The sequence below is a fragment of the Puma concolor genome, unplaced genomic scaffold (assembly GCF_028749965.1).
Source record: "Puma concolor isolate L17-30 unplaced genomic scaffold, mPumCon1.1.hap2 unalloc_scaffold_128, whole genome shotgun sequence".
Classification (NCBI taxonomy): Eukaryota; Metazoa; Chordata; class Mammalia; order Carnivora; family Felidae; genus Puma; species Puma concolor.
This window is the reverse complement of record NW_028240156.1, coordinates 21,150-42,240: the sequence shown is the minus strand read 5'-3', so window position 1 is coordinate 42,240 and position 21,091 is coordinate 21,150. Positions and strand designations below refer to the sequence as shown.

General features: G+C 73.4%; 17 non-coding genes across 17 annotated transcripts; all 17 read right to left on the bottom strand.

Annotated features, from left to right (window-relative positions):
- Positions 1-875: 875 nt before the first annotated feature.
- On the bottom strand, positions 876-994 carry LOC147571669 (5S ribosomal RNA). The gene has a single exon (XR_015247184.1). It is a non-coding gene; the product is annotated as a 5S ribosomal RNA (ribosomal RNA).
- A 1,082-nt stretch (positions 995-2,076) lies between these two features.
- Positions 2,077-2,195, bottom strand: LOC147571668 (5S ribosomal RNA). Its single transcript, XR_015247183.1, has one exon. It is a non-coding gene; the product is annotated as a 5S ribosomal RNA (ribosomal RNA).
- A 1,073-nt stretch (positions 2,196-3,268) lies between these two features.
- On the bottom strand, positions 3,269-3,387 carry LOC147571667 (5S ribosomal RNA). Its single transcript, XR_015247182.1, has one exon. It is a non-coding gene; the product is annotated as a 5S ribosomal RNA (ribosomal RNA).
- Positions 3,388-4,452: 1,065 nt separating this feature from the next.
- LOC147571666 (5S ribosomal RNA) lies at positions 4,453-4,571 on the bottom strand. The gene has a single exon (XR_015247181.1). It is a non-coding gene; the product is annotated as a 5S ribosomal RNA (ribosomal RNA).
- A 1,087-nt stretch (positions 4,572-5,658) lies between these two features.
- LOC147571665 (5S ribosomal RNA) lies at positions 5,659-5,777 on the bottom strand. The gene has a single exon (XR_015247180.1). It is a non-coding gene; the product is annotated as a 5S ribosomal RNA (ribosomal RNA).
- Positions 5,778-6,854: 1,077 nt separating this feature from the next.
- On the bottom strand, positions 6,855-6,973 carry LOC147571664 (5S ribosomal RNA). Its single transcript, XR_015247179.1, has one exon. It is a non-coding gene; the product is annotated as a 5S ribosomal RNA (ribosomal RNA).
- A 1,079-nt stretch (positions 6,974-8,052) lies between these two features.
- Positions 8,053-8,171, bottom strand: LOC147571663 (5S ribosomal RNA). Its single transcript, XR_015247178.1, has one exon. It is a non-coding gene; the product is annotated as a 5S ribosomal RNA (ribosomal RNA).
- A 1,073-nt stretch (positions 8,172-9,244) lies between these two features.
- LOC147571662 (5S ribosomal RNA) lies at positions 9,245-9,363 on the bottom strand. Its single transcript, XR_015247177.1, has one exon. It is a non-coding gene; the product is annotated as a 5S ribosomal RNA (ribosomal RNA).
- Positions 9,364-10,440: 1,077 nt separating this feature from the next.
- LOC147571661 (5S ribosomal RNA) lies at positions 10,441-10,559 on the bottom strand. The gene has a single exon (XR_015247175.1). It is a non-coding gene; the product is annotated as a 5S ribosomal RNA (ribosomal RNA).
- Positions 10,560-11,638: 1,079 nt separating this feature from the next.
- Positions 11,639-11,757, bottom strand: LOC147571660 (5S ribosomal RNA). The gene has a single exon (XR_015247174.1). It is a non-coding gene; the product is annotated as a 5S ribosomal RNA (ribosomal RNA).
- A 1,073-nt stretch (positions 11,758-12,830) lies between these two features.
- LOC147571659 (5S ribosomal RNA) lies at positions 12,831-12,949 on the bottom strand. Its single transcript, XR_015247173.1, has one exon. It is a non-coding gene; the product is annotated as a 5S ribosomal RNA (ribosomal RNA).
- Positions 12,950-14,026: 1,077 nt separating this feature from the next.
- LOC147571658 (5S ribosomal RNA) lies at positions 14,027-14,145 on the bottom strand. Its single transcript, XR_015247172.1, has one exon. It is a non-coding gene; the product is annotated as a 5S ribosomal RNA (ribosomal RNA).
- Positions 14,146-15,223: 1,078 nt separating this feature from the next.
- Positions 15,224-15,342, bottom strand: LOC147571657 (5S ribosomal RNA). The gene has a single exon (XR_015247171.1). It is a non-coding gene; the product is annotated as a 5S ribosomal RNA (ribosomal RNA).
- A 1,082-nt stretch (positions 15,343-16,424) lies between these two features.
- LOC147571656 (5S ribosomal RNA) lies at positions 16,425-16,543 on the bottom strand. Its single transcript, XR_015247170.1, has one exon. It is a non-coding gene; the product is annotated as a 5S ribosomal RNA (ribosomal RNA).
- Positions 16,544-17,621: 1,078 nt separating this feature from the next.
- On the bottom strand, positions 17,622-17,740 carry LOC147571655 (5S ribosomal RNA). The gene has a single exon (XR_015247169.1). It is a non-coding gene; the product is annotated as a 5S ribosomal RNA (ribosomal RNA).
- Positions 17,741-18,813: 1,073 nt separating this feature from the next.
- On the bottom strand, positions 18,814-18,932 carry LOC147571654 (5S ribosomal RNA). Its single transcript, XR_015247168.1, has one exon. It is a non-coding gene; the product is annotated as a 5S ribosomal RNA (ribosomal RNA).
- Positions 18,933-20,018: 1,086 nt separating this feature from the next.
- Positions 20,019-20,137, bottom strand: LOC147571653 (5S ribosomal RNA). The gene has a single exon (XR_015247167.1). It is a non-coding gene; the product is annotated as a 5S ribosomal RNA (ribosomal RNA).
- Positions 20,138-21,091: the final 954 nt, after the last annotated feature.

Sequence of the window (21,091 nt, the reverse complement as noted above, 5' to 3'; positions counted from 1 at the left end):
GCGCAAGCCCCGGCCTTCACCGATCCCGGGACTCTGGCAGACTGCTCCCGGCTTGGCCCCACGCCCGCCTCCGCTTCCATCCCGCACCGCACCGCACCGCACCGCACCGCACCACGTCGGGCCGCTCACTGGGAAGAGGGTGGAAGCGAGCGTGGGGCATCAGGCCGGCCGTGCCTTCTGGGCGCCCCCCCTCCCGCCGGGTTCTCAGCGCCTCCTCCCCAGTCGCAGGGCGAGCGCAGCCAGCCCGGAGGCCCCAGCGCCCCCACAGAACATCACCAGCGCGAGCCCGCAGCCCTAGCTGGGCCTCGCGAAACGCCGGGGGCCCTGGGGATGGGGGCTGGAGGGAGGGAAGAGGTCCGGGACCCAGGGAGCCCAGTCCTGTGGCGGAGTCTGTGTTTGGGGTCTCGCTGCCCCGCCCGCTCCTGTGTTTTTGGATCCACCCACCCAGCCCCCACCCTCCAGTCCCCAGGCGCCAGCCCCCGGTCCCGCCCTCGCCGCACCCCCCCACCCCTCCGTGCGGGTGCAGTGTCAGGAAAGGTGCAAAGCTGGGGCGTGGCTTCCAGCCGGTGCAGTGGGATTTCGCCCGGTGCGGGGAGCGGGGAGCGGGGAGCGGACCCCTTGTGAAGTGCCGTGGGGTGTGCGGGCTCGGGGGGGGGGCGGGGCGGGGCGGGGCGGGGCCAGGCTAGGCCAGGCCAGGCCGCTTTGCCGGCCCGGGAGGGGCTGAGGGAGCAGTGGCCGCCGGGGTGTGTTTGGCCCCCGGAGCCGCGCTCCCCTCCCCGGGGAGAGAGGGACACACGGAGGGAGGGGGAGGGGCGGCGGGCGCCAAAGGAGAGGTCAAGGAGGCCAGAGGCAACAGGCAACAGGCAAAAGGCAAAAGCCTACAGCACCCGGTATTCCCAGGCGGTCTCCCATCCAAGTACTAACCAGGCCCGACCCTGCTTAGCTTCCGAGATCAGACGAGATCGGGCGCGTTCAGGGTGGTATGGCCGTAGACGCCGGCGGCTGCCGCTGGGCGCCTCAAGAGCCTGCTCCACGCATCCCAAGCCCAGCGGGTGCCGCGCTTCACCCATGCACGCGCCTGCCTGCCTGCCTGCCTGCCTGCCTGGCTGCCTGCCTCGCTGCCGCCGCCCTCCGCCGCGGGCCCCGGGCGGGTGGCGGAGGCGGCGCAAGAGGACCCTGGCAAGGCGCTGTGGCGCAAGCCCCGGCCTTCACCGATCCCGGGACTCTGGCAGACTGCTCCCGGCTTGGCCCCACGCCCGCCTCCGCTTCCATCCCGCACCGCACCGCACCGCACCGCACCGCACCGCACCGCACCACGTCGGGCCGCTCACTGGGAAGAGGGTGGAAGCGAGCGTGGGGCATCAGGCCGGCCGTGCCTTCTGGGCGCCCCCCCTCCCGCCGGGTTCTCAGCGCCTCCTCCCCAGTCGCAGGGCGAGCGCAGCCAGCCCGGAGGCCCCAGCGCCCCCACAGAACATCACCAGCGCGAGCCCGCAGCCCTAGCTGGGCCTCGCGAAACGCCGGGGGCCCTGGGGATGGGGGCTGGAGGGAGGGAAGAGGTCCGGGACCCAGGGAGCCCAGTCCTGTGGCGGAGTCTGTGTTTGGGGTCTCGCTGCCCCGCCCGCTCCTGTGTTTTTGGATCCACCCACCCAGCCCCCACCCTCCAGTCCCCAGGCGCCAGCCCCCGGTCCCGCCCTCGCCGCACCCCCCCACCCCTCCGTGCGGGTGCAGTGTCAGGAAAGGTGCAAAGCTGGGGCGTGGCTTCCAGCCGGTGCAGTGGGATTTCGCCCGGTGCGGGGAGCGGGGAGCGGGGAGCGGACCCCTTGTGAAGTGCCGTGGGGTGTGCGGGCTCGGGGGGGGGCGGGGCGGGGCGGGGCGGGGCCAGGCTAGGCCAGGCCAGGCCGCTTTGCCGGCCCGGGAGGGGCTGAGGGAGCAGTGGCCGCCGGGGTGTGTTTGGCCCCCGGAGCCGCGCTCCCCTCCCCGGGGAGAGAGGGACACACGGAGGGAGGGGGAGGGGCGGCGGGCGCCAAAGGAGAGGTCAAGGAGGCCAGAGGCAACAGGCAACAGGCAAAAGGCAAAAGCCTACAGCACCCGGTATTCCCAGGCGGTCTCCCATCCAAGTACTAACCAGGCCCGACCCTGCTTAGCTTCCGAGATCAGACGAGATCGGGCGCGTTCAGGGTGGTATGGCCGTAGACGCCGGCGGCTGCCGCTGGGCGCCTCAAGAGCCTGCTCCACGCATCCCAAGCCCAGCGGGTGCCGCGCTTCACCCATGCACGCGCCTGCCTGCCTGCCTGCCTGCCTGCCTGGCTGCCTGCCTCGCTGCCGCCGCCCTCCGCCGCGGGCCCCGGGCGGGTGGCGGAGGCGGCGCAAGAGGACCCTGGCAAGGCGCTGTGGCGCAAGCCCCGGCCTTCACCGATCCCGGGACTCTGGCAGACTGCTCCCGGCTTGGCCCCACGCCCGCCTCCGCTTCCATCCCGCACCGCACCGCACCGCACCGCACCGCACCACGTCGGGCCGCTCACTGGGAAGAGGGTGGAAGCGAGCGTGGGGCATCAGGCCGGCCGTGCCTTCTGGGCGCCCCCCCTCCCGCCGGGTTCTCAGCGCCTCCTCCCCAGTCGCAGGGCGAGCGCAGCCAGCCCGGAGGCCCCAGCGCCCCCACAGAACATCACCAGCGCGAGCCCGCAGCCCTAGCTGGGCCTCGCGAAACGCCGGGGGCCCTGGGGATGGGGGCTGGAGGGAGGGAAGAGGTCCGGGACCCAGGGAGCCCAGTCCTGTGGCGGAGTCTGTGTTTGGGGTCTCGCTGCCCCGCCCGCTCCTGTGTTTTTGGATCCACCCACCCAGCCCCCACCCTCCAGTCCCCAGGCGCCAGCCCCCGGTCCCGCCCTCGCCGCACCCCCCCACCCCTCCGTGCGGGTGCAGTGTCAGGAAAGGTGCAAAGCTGGGGCGTGGCTTCCAGCCGGTGCAGTGGGATTTCGCCCGGTGCGGGGAGCAGGGAGCGGGGAGCGGACCCCTTGTGAAGTGCCGTGGGGTGTGCGGGCTCGGGGGGGGGGCGGGGCGGGGCGGGGCGGGGCCAGGCTAGGCCAGGCCAGGCCGCTTTGCCGGCCCGGGAGGGGCTGAGGGAGCAGTGGCCGCCGGGGTGTGTTTGGCCCCCGGAGCCGCGCTCCCCTCCCCGGGGAGAGAGGGACACACGGAGGGAGGGGGAGGGGCGGCGGGCGCCAAAGGAGAGGTCAAGGAGGCCAGAGGCAACAGGCAACAGGCAAAAGGCAAAAGCCTACAGCACCCGGTATTCCCAGGCGGTCTCCCATCCAAGTACTAACCAGGCCCGACCCTGCTTAGCTTCCGAGATCAGACGAGATCGGGCGCGTTCAGGGTGGTATGGCCGTAGACGCCGGCGGCTGCCGCTGGGCGCCTCAAGAGCCTGCTCCACGCATCCCAAGCCCAGCGGGTGCCGCGCTTCACCCATGCACGCGCCTGCCTGCCTGCCTGCCTGCCTGCCTGGCTGCCTGCCTCGCTGCCGCCGCCCTCCGCCGCGGGCCCCGGGCGGGTGGCGGAGGCGGCGCAAGAGGACCCTGGCAAGGCGCTGTGGCGCAAGCCCCGGCCTTCACCGATCCCGGGACTCTGGCAGACTGCTCCCGGCTTGGCCCCACGCCCGCCTCCGCTTCCATCCCGCACCGCACCGCACCGCACCGCACCGCACCACGTCGGGCCGCTCACTGGGAAGAGGGTGGAAGCGAGCGTGGGGCATCAGGCCGGCCGTGCCTTCTGGGCGCCCCCCCTCCCGCCGGGTTCTCAGCGCCTCCTCCCCAGTCGCAGGGCGAGCGCAGCCAGCCCGGAGGCCCCAGCGCCCCCACAGAACATCACCAGCGCGAGCCCGCAGCCCTAGCTGGGCCTCGCGAAACGCCGGGGGCCCTGGGGATGGGGGCTGGAGGGAGGGAAGAGGTCCGGGACCCAGGGAGCCCAGTCCTGTGGCGGAGTCTGTGTTTGGGGTCTCGCTGCCCCGCCCGCTCCTGTGTTTTTGGATCCACCCACCCAGCCCCCACCCTCCAGTCCCCAGGCGCCAGCCCCCGGTCCCGCCCTCGCCGCACCCCCCCACCCCTCCGTGCGGGTGCAGTGTCAGGAAAGGTGCAAAGCTGGGGCGTGGCTTCCAGCCGGTGCAGTGGGATTTCGCCCGGTGCGGGGAGCGGGGAGCGGGGAGCGGACCCCTTGTGAAGTGCCGTGGGGTGTGCGGGCTCGGGGGGGCGGGGCGGGGCGGGGCCAGGCTAGGCCAGGCCAGGCCGCTTTGCCGGCCCGGGAGGGGCTGAGGGAGCAGTGGCCGCCGGGGTGTGTTTGGCCCCCGGAGCCGCGCTCCCCTCCCCGGGGAGAGAGGGACACACGGAGGGAGGGGGAGGGGCGGCGGGCGCCAAAGGAGAGGTCAAGGAGGCCAGAGGCAACAGGCAACAGGCAAAAGGCAAAAGCCTACAGCACCCGGTATTCCCAGGCGGTCTCCCATCCAAGTACTAACCAGGCCCGACCCTGCTTAGCTTCCGAGATCAGACGAGATCGGGCGCGTTCAGGGTGGTATGGCCGTAGACGCCGGCGGCTGCCGCTGGGCGCCTCAAGAGCCTGCTCCACGCATCCCAAGCCCAGCGGGTGCCGCGCTTCACCCATGCACGCGCCTGCCTGCCTGCCTGCCTGCCTGCCTGCCTGGCTGCCTGCCTCGCTGCCGCCGCCCTCCGCCGCGGGCCCCGGGCGGGTGGCGGAGGCGGCGCAAGAGGACCCTGGCAAGGCGCTGTGGCGCAAGCCCCGGCCTTCACCGATCCCGGGACTCTGGCAGACTGCTCCCGGCTTGGCCCCACGCCCGCCTCCGCTTCCATCCCGCACCGCACCGCACCGCACCGCACCGCACCGCACCGCACCACGTCGGGCCGCTCACTGGGAAGAGGGTGGAAGCGAGCGTGGGGCATCAGGCCGGCCGTGCCTTCTGGGCGCCCCCCCTCCCGCCGGGTTCTCAGCGCCTCCTCCCCAGTCGCAGGGCGAGCGCAGCCAGCCCGGAGGCCCCAGCGCCCCCACAGAACATCACCAGCGCGAGCCCGCAGCCCTAGCTGGGCCTCGCGAAACGCCGGGGGCCCTGGGGATGGGGGCTGGAGGGAGGGAAGAGGTCCGGGACCCAGGGAGCCCAGTCCTGTGGCGGAGTCTGTGTTTGGGGTCTCGCTGCCCCGCCCGCTCCTGTGTTTTTGGATCCACCCACCCAGCCCCCACCCTCCAGTCCCCAGGCGCCAGCCCCCGGTCCCGCCCTCGCCGCACCCCCCCACCCCTCCGTGCGGGTGCAGTGTCAGGAAAGGTGCAAAGCTGGGGCGTGGCTTCCAGCCGGTGCAGTGGGATTTCGCCCGGTGCGGGGAGCGGGGAGCGGGGAGCGGACCCCTTGTGAAGTGCCGTGGGGTGTGCGGGCTCGGGGGGGGGGCGGGGCGGGGCGGGGCGGGGCCAGGCTAGGCCAGGCCAGGCCGCTTTGCCGGCCCGGGAGGGGCTGAGGGAGCAGTGGCCGCCGGGGTGTGTTTGGCCCCCGGAGCCGCGCTCCCCTCCCCGGGGAGAGAGGGACACACGGAGGGAGGGGGAGGGGCGGCGGGCGCCAAAGGAGAGGTCAAGGAGGCCAGAGGCAACAGGCAACAGGCAAAAGGCAAAAGCCTACAGCACCCGGTATTCCCAGGCGGTCTCCCATCCAAGTACTAACCAGGCCCGACCCTGCTTAGCTTCCGAGATCAGACGAGATCGGGCGCGTTCAGGGTGGTATGGCCGTAGACGCCGGCGGCTGCCGCTGGGCGCCTCAAGAGCCTGCTCCACGCATCCCAAGCCCAGCGGGTGCCGCGCTTCACCCATGCACGCGCCTGCCTGCCTGCCTGCCTGCCTGCCTGGCTGCCTGCCTCGCTGCCGCCGCCCTCCGCCGCGGGCCCCGGGCGGGTGGCGGAGGCGGCGCAAGAGGACCCTGGCAAGGCGCTGTGGCGCAAGCCCCGGCCTTCACCGATCCCGGGACTCTGGCAGACTGCTCCCGGCTTGGCCCCACGCCCGCCTCCGCTTCCATCCCGCACCGCACCGCACCGCACCGCACCGCACCGCACCACGTCGGGCCGCTCACTGGGAAGAGGGTGGAAGCGAGCGTGGGGCATCAGGCCGGCCGTGCCTTCTGGGCGCCCCCCCTCCCGCCGGGTTCTCAGCGCCTCCTCCCCAGTCGCAGGGCGAGCGCAGCCAGCCCGGAGGCCCCAGCGCCCCCACAGAACATCACCAGCGCGAGCCCGCAGCCCTAGCTGGGCCTCGCGAAACGCCGGGGGCCCTGGGGATGGGGGCTGGAGGGAGGGAAGAGGTCCGGGACCCAGGGAGCCCAGTCCTGTGGCGGAGTCTGTGTTTGGGGTCTCGCTGCCCCGCCCGCTCCTGTGTTTTTGGATCCACCCACCCAGCCCCCACCCTCCAGTCCCCAGGCGCCAGCCCCCGGTCCCGCCCTCGCCGCACCCCCCCACCCCTCCGTGCGGGTGCAGTGTCAGGAAAGGTGCAAAGCTGGGGCGTGGCTTCCAGCCGGTGCAGTGGGATTTCGCCCGGTGCGGGGAGCGGGGAGCGGGGAGCGGACCCCTTGTGAAGTGCCGTGGGGTGTGCGGGCTCGGGGGGGGGCGGGGCGGGGCGGGGCGGGGCCAGGCTAGGCCAGGCCAGGCCGCTTTGCCGGCCCGGGAGGGGCTGAGGGAGCAGTGGCCGCCGGGGTGTGTTTGGCCCCCGGAGCCGCGCTCCCCTCCCCGGGGAGAGAGGGACACACGGAGGGAGGGGGAGGGGCGGCGGGCGCCAAAGGAGAGGTCAAGGAGGCCAGAGGCAACAGGCAACAGGCAAAAGGCAAAAGCCTACAGCACCCGGTATTCCCAGGCGGTCTCCCATCCAAGTACTAACCAGGCCCGACCCTGCTTAGCTTCCGAGATCAGACGAGATCGGGCGCGTTCAGGGTGGTATGGCCGTAGACGCCGGCGGCTGCCGCTGGGCGCCTCAAGAGCCTGCTCCACGCATCCCAAGCCCAGCGGGTGCCGCGCTTCACCCATGCACGCGCCTGCCTGCCTGCCTGCCTGCCTGCCTGGCTGCCTGCCTCGCTGCCGCCGCCCTCCGCCGCGGGCCCCGGGCGGGTGGCGGAGGCGGCGCAAGAGGACCCTGGCAAGGCGCTGTGGCGCAAGCCCCGGCCTTCACCGATCCCGGGACTCTGGTAGACTGCTCCCGGCTTGGCCCCACGCCCGCCTCCGCTTCCATCCCGCACCGCACCGCACCGCACCGCACCGCACCGCACCACGTCGGGCCGCTCACTGGGAAGAGGGTGGAAGCGAGCGTGGGGCATCAGGCCGGCCGTGCCTTCTGGGCGCCCCCCCTCCCGCCGGGTTCTCAGCGCCTCCTCCCCAGTCGCAGGGCGAGCGCAGCCAGCCCGGAGGCCCCAGCGCCCCCACAGAACATCACCAGCGCGAGCCCGCAGCCCTAGCTGGGCCTCGCGAAACGCCGGGGGCCCTGGGGATGGGGGCTGGAGGGAGGGAAGAGGTCCGGGACCCAGGGAGCCCAGTCCTGTGGCGGAGTCTGTGTTTGGGGTCTCGCTGCCCCGCCCGCTCCTGTGTTTTTGGATCCACCCACCCAGCCCCCACCCTCCAGTCCCCAGGCGCCAGCCCCCGGTCCCGCCCTCGCCGCACCCCCCCACCCCTCCGTGCGGGTGCAGTGTCAGGAAAGGTGCAAAGCTGGGGCGTGGCTTCCAGCCGGTGCAGTGGGATTTCGCCCGGTGCGGGGAGCGGGGAGCGGGGAGCGGACCCCTTGTGAAGTGCCGTGGGGTGTGCGGGCTCGGGGGGGGGGGCGGGGCGGGGCGGGGCGGGGCCAGGCTAGGCCAGGCCAGGCCGCTTTGCCGGCCCGGGAGGGGCTGAGGGAGCAGTGGCCGCCGGGGTGTGTTTGGCCCCCGGAGCCGCGCTCCCCTCCCCGGGGAGAGAGGGACACACGGAGGGAGGGGGAGGGGCGGCGGGCGCCAAAGGAGAGGTCAAGGAGGCCAGAGGCAACAGGCAACAGGCAAAAGGCAAAAGCCTACAGCACCCGGTATTCCCAGGCGGTCTCCCATCCAAGTACTAACCAGGCCCGACCCTGCTTAGCTTCCGAGATCAGACGAGATCGGGCGCGTTCAGGGTGGTATGGCCGTAGACGCCGGCGGCTGCCGCTGGGCGCCTCAAGAGCCTGCTCCACGCATCCCAAGCCCAGCGGGTGCCGCGCTTCACCCATGCACGCGCCTGCCTGCCTGCCTGCCTGCCTGCCTGGCTGCCTGCCTCGCTGCCGCCGCCCTCCGCCGCGGGCCCCGGGCGGGTGGCGGAGGCGGCGCAAGAGGACCCTGGCAAGGCGCTGTGGCGCAAGCCCCGGCCTTCACCGATCCCGGGACTCTGGCAGACTGCTCCCGGCTTGGCCCCACGCCCGCCTCCGCTTCCATCCCGCACCGCACCGCACCGCACCGCACCGCACCACGTCGGGCCGCTCACTGGGAAGAGGGTGGAAGCGAGCGTGGGGCATCAGGCCGGCCGTGCCTTCTGGGCGCCCCCCCTCCCGCCGGGTTCTCAGCGCCTCCTCCCCAGTCGCAGGGCGAGCGCAGCCAGCCCGGAGGCCCCAGCGCCCCCACAGAACATCACCAGCGCGAGCCCGCAGCCCTAGCTGGGCCTCGCGAAACGCCGGGGGCCCTGGGGATGGGGGCTGGAGGGAGGGAAGAGGTCCGGGACCCAGGGAGCCCAGTCCTGTGGCGGAGTCTGTGTTTGGGGTCTCGCTGCCCCGCCCGCTCCTGTGTTTTTGGATCCACCCACCCAGCCCCCACCCTCCAGTCCCCAGGCGCCAGCCCCCGGTCCCGCCCTCGCCGCACCCCCCCACCCCTCCGTGCGGGTGCAGTGTCAGGAAAGGTGCAAAGCTGGGGCGTGGCTTCCAGCCGGTGCAGTGGGATTTCGCCCGGTGCGGGGAGCGGGGAGCGGGGAGCGGACCCTTTGTGAAGTGCCGTGGGGTGTGCGGGCTCGGGGGGGGGGCGGGGCGGGGCGGGGCGGGGCCAGGCTAGGCCAGGCCAGGCCGCTTTGCCGGCCCGGGAGGGGCTGAGGGAGCAGTGGCCGCCGGGGTGTGTTTGGCCCCCGGAGCCGCGCTCCCCTCCCCGGGGAGAGAGGGACACACGGAGGGAGGGGGAGGGGCGGCGGGCGCCAAAGGAGAGGTCAAGGAGGCCAGAGGCAACAGGCAACAGGCAAAAGGCAAAAGCCTACAGCACCCGGTATTCCCAGGCGGTCTCCCATCCAAGTACTAACCAGGCCCGACCCTGCTTAGCTTCCGAGATCAGACGAGATCGGGCGCGTTCAGGGTGGTATGGCCGTAGACGCCGGCGGCTGCCGCTGGGCGCCTCAAGAGCCTGCTCCACGCATCCCAAGCCCAGCGGGTGCCGCGCTTCACCCATGCACGCGCCTGCCTGCCTGCCTGCCTGCCTGCCTGGCTGCCTGCCTCGCTGCCGCCGCCCTCCGCCGCGGGCCCCGGGCGGGTGGCGGAGGCGGCGCAAGAGGACCCTGGCAAGGCGCTGTGGCGCAAGCCCCGGCCTTCACCGATCCCGGGACTCTGGCAGACTGCTCCCGGCTTGGCCCCACGCCCGCCTCCGCTTCCATCCCGCACCGCACCGCACCGCACCGCACCGCACCGCACCACGTCGGGCCGCTCACTGGGAAGAGGGTGGAAGCGAGCGTGGGGCATCAGGCCGGCCGTGCCTTCTGGGCGCCCCCCCTCCCGCCGGGTTCTCAGCGCCTCCTCCCCAGTCGCAGGGCGAGCGCAGCCAGCCCGGAGGCCCCAGCGCCCCCACAGAACATCACCAGCGCGAGCCCGCAGCCCTAGCTGGGCCTCGCGAAACGCCGGGGGCCCTGGGGATGGGGGCTGGAGGGAGGGAAGAGGTCCGGGACCCAGGGAGCCCAGTCCTGTGGCGGAGTCTGTGTTTGGGGTCTCGCTGCCCCGCCCGCTCCTGTGTTTTTGGATCCACCCACCCAGCCCCCACCCTCCAGTCCCCAGGCGCCAGCCCCCGGTCCCGCCCTCGCCGCACCCCCCCACCCCTCCGTGCGGGTGCAGTGTCAGGAAAGGTGCAAAGCTGGGGCGTGGCTTCCAGCCGGTGCAGTGGGATTTCGCCCGGTGCGGGGAGCGGGGAGCGGGGAGCGGACCCCTTGTGAAGTGCCGTGGGGTGTGCGGGCTCGGGGGGGGGCGGGGCGGGGCGGGGCGGGGCCAGGCTAGGCCAGGCCAGGCCGCTTTGCCGGCCCGGGAGGGGCTGAGGGAGCAGTGGCCGCCGGGGTGTGTTTGGCCCCCGGAGCCGCGCTCCCCTCCCCGGGGAGAGAGGGACACACGGAGGGAGGGGGAGGGGCGGCGGGCGCCAAAGGAGAGGTCAAGGAGGCCAGAGGCAACAGGCAACAGGCAAAAGGCAAAAGCCTACAGCACCCGGTATTCCCAGGCGGTCTCCCATCCAAGTACTAACCAGGCCCGACCCTGCTTAGCTTCCGAGATCAGACGAGATCGGGCGCGTTCAGGGTGGTATGGCCGTAGACGCCGGCGGCTGCCGCTGGGCGCCTCAAGAGCCTGCTCCACGCATCCCAAGCCCAGCGGGTGCCGCGCTTCACCCATGCACGCGCCTGCCTGCCTGCCTGCCTGCCTGCCTGGCTGCCTGCCTCGCTGCCGCCGCCCTCCGCCGCGGGCCCCGGGCGGGTGGCGGAGGCGGCGCAAGAGGACCCTGGCAAGGCGCTGTGGCGCAAGCCCCGGCCTTCACCGATCCCGGGACTCTGGTAGACTGCTCCCGGCTTGGCCCCACGCCCGCCTCCGCTTCCATCCCGCACCGCACCGCACCGCACCGCACCGCACCGCACCACGTCGGGCCGCTCACTGGGAAGAGGGTGGAAGCGAGCGTGGGGCATCAGGCCGGCCGTGCCTTCTGGGCGCCCCCCCTCCCGCCGGGTTCTCAGCGCCTCCTCCCCAGTCGCAGGGCGAGCGCAGCCAGCCCGGAGGCCCCAGCGCCCCCACAGAACATCACCAGCGCGAGCCCGCAGCCCTAGCTGGGCCTCGCGAAACGCCGGGGGCCCTGGGGATGGGGGCTGGAGGGAGGGAAGAGGTCCGGGACCCAGGGAGCCCAGTCCTGTGGCGGAGTCTGTGTTTGGGGTCTCGCTGCCCCGCCCGCTCCTGTGTTTTTGGATCCACCCACCCAGCCCCCACCCTCCAGTCCCCAGGCGCCAGCCCCCGGTCCCGCCCTCGCCGCACCCCCCCACCCCTCCGTGCGGGTGCAGTGTCAGGAAAGGTGCAAAGCTGGGGCGTGGCTTCCAGCCGGTGCAGTGGGATTTCGCCCGGTGCGGGGAGCGGGGAGCGGGGAGCGGACCCCTTGTGAAGTGCCGTGGGGTGTGCGGGCTCGGGGGGGGGGGCGGGGCGGGGCGGGGCGGGGCCAGGCTAGGCCAGGCCAGGCCGCTTTGCCGGCCCGGGAGGGGCTGAGGGAGCAGTGGCCGCCGGGGTGTGTTTGGCCCCCGGAGCCGCGCTCCCCTCCCCGGGGAGAGAGGGACACACGGAGGGAGGGGGAGGGGCGGCGGGCGCCAAAGGAGAGGTCAAGGAGGCCAGAGGCAACAGGCAACAGGCAAAAGGCAAAAGCCTACAGCACCCGGTATTCCCAGGCGGTCTCCCATCCAAGTACTAACCAGGCCCGACCCTGCTTAGCTTCCGAGATCAGACGAGATCGGGCGCGTTCAGGGTGGTATGGCCGTAGACGCCGGCGGCTGCCGCTGGGCGCCTCAAGAGCCTGCTCCACGCATCCCAAGCCCAGCGGGTGCCGCGCTTCACCCATGCACGCGCCTGCCTGCCTGCCTGCCTGCCTGCCTGGCTGCCTGCCTCGCTGCCGCCGCCCTCCGCCGCGGGCCCCGGGCGGGTGGCGGAGGCGGCGCAAGAGGACCCTGGCAAGGCGCTGTGGCGCAAGCCCCGGCCTTCACCGATCCCGGGACTCTGGCAGACTGCTCCCGGCTTGGCCCCACGCCCGCCTCCGCTTCCATCCCGCACCGCACCGCACCGCACCGCACCGCACCACGTCGGGCCGCTCACTGGGAAGAGGGTGGAAGCGAGCGTGGGGCATCAGGCCGGCCGTGCCTTCTGGGCGCCCCCCCTCCCGCCGGGTTCTCAGCGCCTCCTCCCCAGTCGCAGGGCGAGCGCAGCCAGCCCGGAGGCCCCAGCGCCCCCACAGAACATCACCAGCGCGAGCCCGCAGCCCTAGCTGGGCCTCGCGAAACGCCGGGGGCCCTGGGGATGGGGGCTGGAGGGAGGGAAGAGGTCCGGGACCCAGGGAGCCCAGTCCTGTGGCGGAGTCTGTGTTTGGGGTCTCGCTGCCCCGCCCGCTCCTGTGTTTTTGGATCCACCCACCCAGCCCCCACCCTCCAGTCCCCAGGCGCCAGCCCCCGGTCCCGCCCTCGCCGCACCCCCCCACCCCTCCGTGCGGGTGCAGTGTCAGGAAAGGTGCAAAGCTGGGGCGTGGCTTCCAGCCGGTGCAGTGGGATTTCGCCCGGTGCGGGGAGCGGGGAGCGGGGAGCGGACCCTTTGTGAAGTGCCGTGGGGTGTGCGGGCTCGGGGGGGGGGCGGGGCGGGGCGGGGCGGGGCCAGGCTAGGCCAGGCCAGGCCGCTTTGCCGGCCCGGGAGGGGCTGAGGGAGCAGTGGCCGCCGGGGTGTGTTTGGCCCCCGGAGCCGCGCTCCCCTCCCCGGGGAGAGAGGGACACACGGAGGGAGGGGGAGGGGCGGCGGGCGCCAAAGGAGAGGTCAAGGAGGCCAGAGGCAACAGGCAACAGGCAAAAGGCAAAAGCCTACAGCACCCGGTATTCCCAGGCGGTCTCCCATCCAAGTACTAACCAGGCCCGACCCTGCTTAGCTTCCGAGATCAGACGAGATCGGGCGCGTTCAGGGTGGTATGGCCGTAGACGCCGGCGGCTGCCGCTGGGCGCCTCAAGAGCCTGCTCCACGCATCCCAAGCCCAGCGGGTGCCGCGCTTCACCCATGCACGCGCCTGCCTGCCTGCCTGCCTGCCTGCCTGGCTGCCTGCCTCGCTGCCGCCGCCCTCCGCCGCGGGCCCCGGGCGGGTGGCGGAGGCGGCGCAAGAGGACCCTGGCAAGGCGCTGTGGCGCAAGCCCCGGCCTTCACCGATCCCGGGACTCTGGCAGACTGCTCCCGGCTTGGCCCCACGCCCGCCTCCGCTTCCATCCCGCACCGCACCGCACCGCACCGCACCGCACCGCACCACGTCGGGCCGCTCACTGGGAAGAGGGTGGAAGCGAGCGTGGGGCATCAGGCCGGCCGTGCCTTCTGGGCGCCCCCCCTCCCGCCGGGTTCTCAGCGCCTCCTCCCCAGTCGCAGGGCGAGCGCAGCCAGCCCGGAGGCCCCAGCGCCCCCACAGAACATCACCAGCGCGAGCCCGCAGCCCTAGCTGGGCCTCGCGAAACGCCGGGGGCCCTGGGGATGGGGGCTGGAGGGAGGGAAGAGGTCCGGGACCCAGGGAGCCCAGTCCTGTGGCGGAGTCTGTGTTTGGGGTCTCGCTGCCCCGCCCGCTCCTGTGTTTTTGGATCCACCCACCCAGCCCCCACCCTCCAGTCCCCAGGCGCCAGCCCCCGGTCCCGCCCTCGCCGCACCCCCCCACCCCTCCGTGCGGGTGCAGTGTCAGGAAAGGTGCAAAGCTGGGGCGTGGCTTCCAGCCGGTGCAGTGGGATTTCGCCCGGTGCGGGGAGCGGGGAGCGGGGAGCGGACCCCTTGTGAAGTGCCGTGGGGTGTGCGGGCTCGGGGGGGGGCGGGGCGGGGCGGGGCGGGGCCAGGCTAGGCCAGGCCAGGCCGCTTTGCCGGCCCGGGAGGGGCTGAGGGAGCAGTGGCCGCCGGGGTGTGTTTGGCCCCCGGAGCCGCGCTCCCCTCCCCGGGGAGAGAGGGACACACGGAGGGAGGGGGAGGGGCGGCGGGCGCCAAAGGAGAGGTCAAGGAGGCCAGAGGCAACAGGCAACAGGCAAAAGGCAAAAGCCTACAGCACCCGGTATTCCCAGGCGGTCTCCCATCCAAGTACTAACCAGGCCCGACCCTGCTTAGCTTCCGAGATCAGACGAGATCGGGCGCGTTCAGGGTGGTATGGCCGTAGACGCCGGCGGCTGCCGCTGGGCGCCTCAAGAGCCTGCTCCACGCATCCCAAGCCCAGCGGGTGCCGCGCTTCACCCATGCACGCGCCTGCCTGCCTGCCTGCCTGCCTGCCTGGCTGCCTGCCTCGCTGCCGCCGCCCTCCGCCGCGGGCCCCGGGCGGGTGGCGGAGGCGGCGCAAGAGGACCCTGGCAAGGCGCTGTGGCGCAAGCCCCGGCCTTCACCGATCCCGGGACTCTGGTAGACTGCTCCCGGCTTGGCCCCACGCCCGCCTCCGCTTCCATCCCGCACCGCACCGCACCGCACCGCACCGCACCGCACCACGTCGGGCCGCTCACTGGGAAGAGGGTGGAAGCGAGCGTGGGGCATCAGGCCGGCCGTGCCTTCTGGGCGCCCCCCCTCCCGCCGGGTTCTCAGCGCCTCCTCCCCAGTCGCAGGGCGAGCGCAGCCAGCCCGGAGGCCCCAGCGCCCCCACAGAACATCACCAGCGCGAGCCCGCAGCCCTAGCTGGGCCTCGCGAAACGCCGGGGGCCCTGGGGATGGGGGCTGGAGGGAGGGAAGAGGTCCGGGACCCAGGGAGCCCAGTCCTGTGGCGGAGTCTGTGTTTGGGGTCTCGCTGCCCCGCCCGCTCCTGTGTTTTTGGATCCACCCACCCAGCCCCCACCCTCCAGTCCCCAGGCGCCAGCCCCCGGTCCCGCCCTCGCCGCACCCCCCCACCCCTCCGTGCGGGTGCAGTGTCAGGAAAGGTGCAAAGCTGGGGCGTGGCTTCCAGCCGGTGCAGTGGGATTTCGCCCGGTGCGGGGAGCGGGGAGCGGGGAGCGGACCCCTTGTGAAGTGCCGTGGGGTGTGCGGGCTCGGGGGGGGGGCGGGGCGGGGCGGGGCGGGGCCAGGCTAGGCCAGGCCAGGCCGCTTTGCCGGCCCGGGAGGGGCTGAGGGAGCAGTGGCCGCCGGGGTGTGTTTGGCCCCCGGAGCCGCGCTCCCCTCCCCGGGGAGAGAGGGACACACGGAGGAAGGGGGAGGGGCGGCGGGCGCCAAAGGAGAGGTCAAGGAGGCCAGAGGCAACAGGCAACAGGCAAAAGGCAAAAGCCTACAGCACCCGGTATTCCCAGGCGGTCTCCCATCCAAGTACTAACCAGGCCCGACCCTGCTTAGCTTCCGAGATCAGACGAGATCGGGCGCGTTCAGGGTGGTATGGCCGTAGACGCCGGCGGCTGCCGCTGGGCGCCTCAAGAGCCTGCTCCACGCATCCCAAGCCCAGCGGGTGCCGCGCTTCACCCATGCACGCGCCTGCCTGCCTGCCTGCCTGCCTGCCTGGCTGCCTGCCTCGCTGCCGCCGCCCTCCGCCGCGGGCCCCGGGCGGGTGGCGGAGGCGGCGCAAGAGGACCCTGGCAAGGCGCTGTGGCGCAAGCCCCGGCCTTCACCGATCCCGGGACTCTGGCAGACTGCTCCCGGCTTGGCCCCACGCCCGCCTCCGCTTCCATCCCGCACCGCACCGCACCGCACCGCACCGCACCGCACCGCACCACGTCGGGCCGCTCACTGGGAAGAGGGTGGAAGCGAGCGTGGGGCATCAGGCCGGCCGTGCCTTCTGGGCGCCCCCCCTCCCGCCGGGTTCTCAGCGCCTCCTCCCCAGTCGCAGGGCGAGCGCAGCCAGCCCGGAGGCCCCAGCGCCCCCACAGAACATCACCAGCGCGAGCCCGCAGCCCTAGCTGGGCCTCGCGAAACGCCGGGGGCCCTGGGGATGGGGGCTGGAGGGAGGGAAGAGGTCCGGGACCCAGGGAGCCCAGTCCTGTGGCGGAGTCTGTGTTTGGGGTCTCGCTGCCCCGCCCGCTCCTGTGTTTTTGGATCCACCCACCCAGCCCCCACCCTCCAGTCCCCAGGCGCCAGCCCCCGGTCCCGCCCTCGCCGCACCCCCCCACCCCTCCGTGCGGGTGCAGTGTCAGGAAAGGTGCAAAGCTGGGGCGTGGCTTCCAGCCGGTGCAGTGGGATTTCGCCCGGTGCGGGGAGCGGGGAGCGGGGAGCGGACCCCTTGTGAAGTGCCGTGGGGTGTGCGGGCTCGGGGGGGGGCGGGGCGGGGCGGGGCGGGGCCAGGCTAGGCCAGGCCAGGCCGCTTTGCCGGCCCGGGAGGGGCTGAGGGAGCAGTGGCCGCCGGGGTGTGTTTGGCCCCCGGAGCCGCGCTCCCCTCCCCGGGGAGAGAGGGACACACGGAGGGAGGGGGAGGGGCGGCGGGCGCCAAAGGAGAGGTCAAGGAGGCCAGAGGCAACAGGCAACAGGCAAAAGGCAAAAGCCTACAGCACCCGGTATTCCCAGGCGGTCTCCCATCCAAGTACTAACCAGGCCCGACCCTGCTTAGCTTCCGAGATCAGACGAGATCGGGCGCGTTCAGGGTGGTATGGCCGTAGACGCCGGCGGCTGCCGCTGGGCGCCTCAAGAGCCTGCTCCACGCATCCCAAGCCCAGCGGGTGCCGCGCTTCACCCATGCACGCGCCTGCCTGCCTGCCTGCCTGCCTGCCTGGCTGCCTGCCTCGCTGCCGCCGCCCTCCGCCGCGGGCCCCGGGCGGGTGGCGGAGGCGGCGCAAGAGGACCCTGGCAAGGCGCTGTGGCGCAAGCCCCGGCCTTCACCGATCCCGGGACTCTGGCAGACTGCTCCCGGCTTGGCCCCACGCCCGCCTCCGCTTCCATCCCGCACCGCACCGCACCGCACCGCACCGCACCGCACCACGTCGGGCCGCTCACTGGGAAGAGGGTGGAAGCGAGCGTGGGGCATCAGGCCGGCCGTGCCTTCTGGGCGCCCCCCCTCCCGCCGGGTTCTCAGCGCCTCCTCCCCAGTCGCAGGGCGAGCGCAGCCAGCCCGGAGGCCCCAGCGCCCCCACAGAACATCACCAGCGCGAGCCCGCAGCCCTAGCTGGGCCTCGCGAAACGCCGGGGGCCCTGGGGATGGGGGCTGGAGGGAGGGAAGAGGTCCGGGACCCAGGGAGCCCAGTCCTGTGGCGGAGTCTGTGTTTGGGGTCTCGCTGCCCCGCCCGCTCCTGTGTTTTTGGATCCACCCACCCAGCCCCCACCCTCCAGTCCCCAGGCGCCAGCCCCCGGTCCCGCCCTCGCCGCACCCCCCCACCCCTCCGTGCGGGTGCAGTGTCAGGAAAGGTGCAAAGCTGGGGCGTGGCTTCCAGCCGGTGCAGTGGGATTTCGCCCGGTGCGGGGAGCGGGGAGCGGGGAGCGGACCCCTTGTGAAGTGCCGTGGGGTGTGCGGGCTCGGGGGGGGGGCGGGGCGGGGCGGGGCGGGGCCAGGCTAGGCCAGGCCAGGCCGCTTTGCCGGCCCGGGAGGGGCTGAGGGAGCAGTGGCCGCCGGGGTGTGTTTGGCTCCCGGAGCCGCGCTCCCCTCCCCGGGGAGAGAGGGACACACGGAGGGAGGGGGAGGGGCGGCGGGCGCCAAAGGAGAGGTCAAGGAGGCCAGAGGCAACAGGCAACAGGCAAAAGGCAAAAGCCTACAGCACCCGGTATTCCCAGGCGGTCTCCCATCCAAGTACTAACCAGGCCCGACCCTGCTTAGCTTCCGAGATCAGACGAGATCGGGCGCGTTCAGGGTGGTATGGCCGTAGACGCCGGCGGCTGCCGCTGGGCGCCTCAAGAGCCTGCTCCACGCATCCCAAGCCCAGCGGGTGCCGCGCTTCACCCATGCACGCGCCTGCCTGCCTGCCTGCCTGCCTGCCTGCCTGGCTGCCTGCCTCGCTGCCGCCGCCCTCCGCCGCGGGCCCCGGGCGGGTGGCGGAGGCGGCGCAAGAGGACCCTGGCAAGGCGCTGTGGCGCAAGCCCCGGCCTTCACCGATCCCGGGACTCTGGCAGACTGCTCCCGGCTTGGCCCCACGCCCGCCTCCGCTTCCATCCCGCACCGCACCGCACCGCACCGCACCACGTCGGGCCGCTCACTGGGAAGAGGGTGGAAGCGAGCGTGGGGCATCAGGCCGGCCGTGCCTTCTGGGCGCCCCCCCTCCCGCCGGGTTCTCAGCGCCTCCTCCCCAGTCGCAGGGCGAGCGCAGCCAGCCCGGAGGCCCCAGCGCCCCCACAGAACATCACCAGCGCGAGCCCGCAGCCCTAGCTGGGCCTCGCGAAACGCCGGGGGCCCTGGGGATGGGGGCTGGAGGGAGGGAAGAGGTCCGGGACCCAGGGAGCCCAGTCCTGTGGCGGAGTCTGTGTTTGGGGTCTCGCTGCCCCGCCCGCTCCTGTGTTTTTGGATCCACCCACCCAGCCCCCACCCTCCAGTCCCCAGGCGCCAGCCCCCGGTCCCGCCCTCGCCGCACCCCCCCACCCCTCCGTGCGGGTGCAGTGTCAGGAAAGGTGCAAAGCTGGGGCGTGGCTTCCAGCCGGTGCAGTGGGATTTCGCCCGGTGCGGGGAGCGGGGAGCGGGGAGCGGACCCCTTGTGAAGTGCCGTGGGGTGTGCGGGCTCGGGGGGGGGGGCGGGGCGGGGCGGGGCGGGGCCAGGCTAGGCCAGGCCAGGCCGCTTTGCCGGCCCGGGAGGGGCTGAGGGAGCAGTGGCCGCCGGGGTGTGTTTGGCCCCCGGAGCCGCGCTCCCCTCCCCGGGGAGAGAGGGACACACGGAGGGAGGGGGAGGGGCGGCGGGCGCCAAAGGAGAGGTCAAGGAGGCCAGAGGCAACAGGCAACAGGCAAAAGGCAAAAGCCTACAGCACCCGGTATTCCCAGGCGGTCTCCCATCCAAGTACTAACCAGGCCCGACCCTGCTTAGCTTCCGAGATCAGACGAGATCGGGCGCGTTCAGGGTGGTATGGCCGTAGACGCCGGCGGCTGCCGCTGGGCGCCTCAAGAGCCTGCTCCACGCATCCCAAGCCCAGCGGGTGCCGCGCTTCACCCATGCACGCGCCTGCCTGCCTGCCTGCCTGCCTGCCTGCCTGGCTGCCTGCCTCGCTGCCGCCGCCCTCCGCCGCGGGCCCCGGGCGGGTGGCGGAGGCGGCGCAAGAGGACCCTGGCAAGGCGCTGTGGCGCAAGCCCCGGCCTTCACCGATCCCGGGACTCTGGCAGACTGCTCCCGGCTTGGCCCCACGCCCGCCTCCGCTTCCATCCCGCACCGCACCGCACCGCACCGCACCGCACCGCACCGCACCACGTCGGGCCGCTCACTGGGAAGAGGGTGGAAGCGAGCGTGGGGCATCAGGCCGGCCGTGCCTTCTGGGCGCCCCCCCTCCCGCCGGGTTCTCAGCGCCTCCTCCCCAGTCGCAGGGCGAGCGCAGCCAGCCCGGAGGCCCCAGCGCCCCCACAGAACATCACCAGCGCGAGCCCGCAGCCCTAGCTGGGCCTCGCGAAACGCCGGGGGCCCTGGGGATGGGGGCTGGAGGGAGGGAAGAGGTCCGGGACCCAGGGAGCCCAGTCCTGTGGCGGAGTCTGTGTTTGGGGTCTCGCTGCCCCGCCCGCTCCTGTGTTTTTGGATCCACCCACCCAGCCCCCACCCTCCAGTCCCCAGGCGCCAGCCCCCGGTCCCGCCCTCGCCGCACCCCCCCACCCCTCCGTGCGGGTGCAGTGTCAGGAAAGGTGCAAAGCTGGGGCGTGGCTTCCAGCCGGTGCAGTGGGATTTCGCCCGGTGCGGGGAGCGGGGAGCGGGGAGCGGACCCCTTGTGAAGTGCCGTGGGGTGTGCGGGCTCGGGGGGGGGCGGGGCGGGGCGGGGCGGGGCCAGGCTAGGCCAGGCCAGGCCGCTTTGCCGGCCCGGGAGGGGCTGAGGGAGCAGTGGCCGCCGGGGTGTGTTTGGCCCCCGGAGCCGCGCTCCCCTCCCCGGGGAGAGAGGGACACACGGAGGGAGGGGGAGGGGCGGCGGGCGCCAAAGGAGAGGTCAAGGAGGCCAGAGGCAACAGGCAACAGGCAAAAGGCAAAAGCCTACAGCACCCGGTATTCCCAGGCGGTCTCCCATCCAAGTACTAACCAGGCCCGACCCTGCTTAGCTTCCGAGATCAGACGAGATCGGGCGCGTTCAGGGTGGTATGGCCGTAGACGCCGGCGGCTGCCGCTGGGCGCCTCAAGAGCCTGCTCCACGCATCCCAAGCCCAGCGGGTGCCGCGCTTCACCCATGCACGCGCCTGCCTGCCTGCCTGCCTGCCTGCCTGGCTGCCTGCCTCGCTGCCGCCGCCCTCCGCCGCGGGCCCCGGGCGGGTGGCGGAGGCGGCGCAAGAAGACCCTGGCAAGGCGCTGTGGCGCAAGCCCCGGCCTTCACCGATCCCGGGACTCTGGCAGACTGCTCCCGGCTTGGCCCCACGCCCGCCTCCGCTTCCATCCCGCACCGCACCGCACCGCACCGCACCGCACCGCACCACGTCGGGCCGCTCACTGGGAAGAGGGTGGAAGCGAGCGTGGGGCATCAGGCCGGCCGTGCCTTCTGGGCGCCCCCCCTCCCGCCGGGTTCTCAGCGCCTCCTCCCCAGTCGCAGGGCGAGCGCAGCCAGCCCGGAGGCCCCAGCGCCCCCACAGAACATCACCAGCGCGAGCCCGCAGCCCTAGCTGGGCCTCGCGAAACGCCGGGGGCCCTGGGGATGGGGGCTGGAGGGAGGGAAGAGGTCCGGGACCCAGGGAGCCCAGTCCTGTGGCGGAGTCTGTGTTTGGGGTCTCGCTGCCCCGCCCGCTCCTGTGTTTTTGGATCCACCCACCCAGCCCCCACCCTCCAGTCCCCAGGCGCCAGCCCCCGGTCCCGCCCTCGCCGCACCCCCCCACCCCTCCGTGCGGGTGCAGTGTCAGGAAAGGTGCAAAGCTGGGGCGTGGCTTCCAGCCGGTGCAGTGGGATTTCGCCCGGTGCGGGGAGCGGGGAGCGGGGAGCGGACCCCTTGTGAAGTGCCGTGGGGTGTGCGGGCTCGGGGGGGGGGCGGGGCGGGGCGGGGCGGGGCCAGGCTAGGCCAGGCCAGGCCGCTTTGCCGGCCCGGGAGGGGCTGAGGGAGCAGTGGCCGCCGGGGTGTGTTT